The sequence below is a fragment of the Aegilops tauschii genome, chromosome 1 (genome assembly GCF_002575655.3).
Source record: "Aegilops tauschii subsp. strangulata cultivar AL8/78 chromosome 1, Aet v6.0, whole genome shotgun sequence".
Taxonomy (NCBI): Eukaryota; Viridiplantae; Streptophyta; class Magnoliopsida; order Poales; family Poaceae; genus Aegilops; species Aegilops tauschii.
The window spans coordinates 380,690,703-380,693,584 of NC_053035.3; positions in this window are offsets into that span (position 1 = coordinate 380,690,703).

Sequence of the window (2,882 nt, forward strand, 5' to 3'; positions counted from 1 at the left end):
ATTATGCTATGGGTCAATGGTCAACCAGTCAACCGGTCAACATGGTGAACCGGTCGAAACAGCTGAGCGAGCGAGCTGGGTAGAGCGAGCAAAATGCTTGATTATATTCACTGAAAACTTGTGATGATTATTTGGTTTGCAAATTTGTGGCCTCTTTAATTCGTAGCAGGGAGCATTGCCCTTACTTTGCATGATAAAACACTTGGAAGGGCTTTGAAGAATCTTTTTTTGAGCAATGAGAACAACCTTGATCATGAAATAAACCTCCTTTTTGTTTTTAGACATAAAAGAACCATTGCCAATGCCTATCCTTCTACTACATGCAGTAGGACCAAATCTAAGAGAAGATGGCCAGAACAACTTATTTTTAGCGTGGTTGTGGGATGCACAAACCTGGAACAATGAGATTTATGTTTGTTATATCAGTGGGAACAATAGCACTCGATGTCAAGTAATCTATGTTCGATACATGATATATTTGTAATGAAAACTGCAACAATATGTGCGATTTGCGGAATGTAATGAAGTTTAAAAGTTCTATTACTACCACAACCGAATATATATATATAGTATGTAGATTCTCAACACACGAGCTCACATGCTTTTCTTTTTTAGAAAATTCAAAGAATGGAGTGTAGATAATTCAGAGAGAAAATTTGTCATATAGATTATCTTGAGTCGAAGTTTGCATGAATTTCTGTTGTTGCTTTTTTCTATACAACCGAAAAGACGTAAAGATTTTCACGAAACATGAAACCTTGACATAATAGAATCCAACATCCCTAGAGTCGTATCAGATTAGGCAAAGAGAATAGACATAGAATTTTTCTTATCATTTGAATATTGTCAACTAATATTGATGAGAAATATATTCATCTAGATTTTGAGAACAAGTTTCTCAACTATGTTCTGTATTAATACAATTTCGTAATAAATTTAGGTTCTTATTTTTTGATTTTTAATTGTTTGTTAACAAGAATAAAAGACAAAAATTCTTCAAAAGGCTTTACGTGCATTGCACGTGGAAGCCAACTAGTTTGTTAATGCATAAAATCTTGGTTTGGGTTAAATTGCTAAACCTTCAAGACTGTTTATTGGAGTGAGGACGTGGTCGGACATTCACCCTACCGTCCATCGACTCATTGTTGTTGATATCATAGTGCATACAACCTTTTTCACATGTGTTATTTTATTTCACCATGGATAATGAGGATGGATGGGACTTGGTAGATACACCAGAAACAGAAGAAAAAGTTCTTAAAATTGGAGAAGAGCGACATAGAGGCTGGCAATCAACTCTAAGCTTCACTTACAAGGCATACAAAACAGATGCAACTAGATTGGCTATCTGTTGTTAGATTTACAACCAGAAGAGTGAGAATGGATGATTGAGTACTTTGGCACTGATTCAAAATTTCTGGTTATCTCTAAGATCACTCTTTGTCTACTATGTGTTAAGACGAAATTGCTTTTCTGTCTGGTTATATTTGGTTTTGATGAATTGATAGGAATGCCGCCAAAAGAACACCGATAGTCGTAAGAAACAGAAGAACAAACACAAAATTGGATCAAACTTACTCGCAACTAAGTTTTGAGAAGGTATGAGTCTAACTAAATACGATGCCTCGCTGCTAACTATGGTTTCATGTTTCAAGCATCTCATTGCTATATTACTTGCAGAGAAACTTGGAAACTGGAGAAGAGCCAGATTGTATTGTTCTGTGGGAACTCACCCACACAAAGAATGGAACATGGTCTAACACATAGTCCCAGGATGTTTACGTGAGTACACTAACTTTTGGTTATTCTATAGTTATTCAACGATGTGCATTCGACATGCTACTACATCAGCTGGGATTATTCATGCGTTGGATCGTGTTATTCTTGTTTCATCTATTATAGTGTCAATATTGATCCCGCATCTATAATTGTTCTTTCCGTTTTTAGGACAAAGCACGTCTAAGATGTTGAAAACAAAGAAACTGAAACTCATGGTCCACTTTCAAGTGAGCATGTCATTTGCCTTCATAATTAGCTAGCTGTTGCTTCTCTTTCACCATGCATTGTTGCTGCATCGAGTCACAACTTAAAAAAATGAATATGTGCTAGCTAGGGACATGAATTTAACTGAAACTATAGAGTGAGCCACAACTTAAATCAATAGTGGATGATTTTAGTACATGTACTTGCGCTTATGTTTTAGACATCTACACTTGTAAAACTGTTCCGATCCCTCAGTTACATGCTTACTGACACAGTATTACTCCAGTTAGTCTGGCGACAGTTCTTTTTAACAATGGGGCCAGAATAATTGTATGGCGTATGTTATGTTCGACTCATTAACTAGTACTTTTTTTTATTTCTTGATTGCAGGATCCAAAGAACTAGCTCGACTGGATTTTAGATCATGGACAATTTAGTCTTGGAACTTAATTAGGATGGCTAAATTAGATTTGAGTTTCATTTGATGGATATTTGTTATCAGAATTATGAAGCTTATGAATCTACATATTATACGTATGGTTTTCAATATTGTAATTGAATGCCTGTATTTTTTTTAGGTTGCAATAGGCTATTGCCACAACCCACTTTTGGTTGCCACATGTTAGTACCATGAAAATTTAAATTGTCGCAATAGTTTCTCGCTACAAACATTTCACCTGTTGTGATACCTATTTATCACTGCCAAAACTAGTATGTTGCAATTTCTTGTTACGACGACGACTGGAACATTTGTTGCCATAACTTAATGCCACAAGTGTAGAAGTTCATGGAAAAATGCCTAATGTCATGAAAACAAGGATTGTTGCCATAGTTTATTGCCATAATTGACTATTGCCACGGAACAGTATGCACCACGAAACGAGCGTCATTGGCATAGG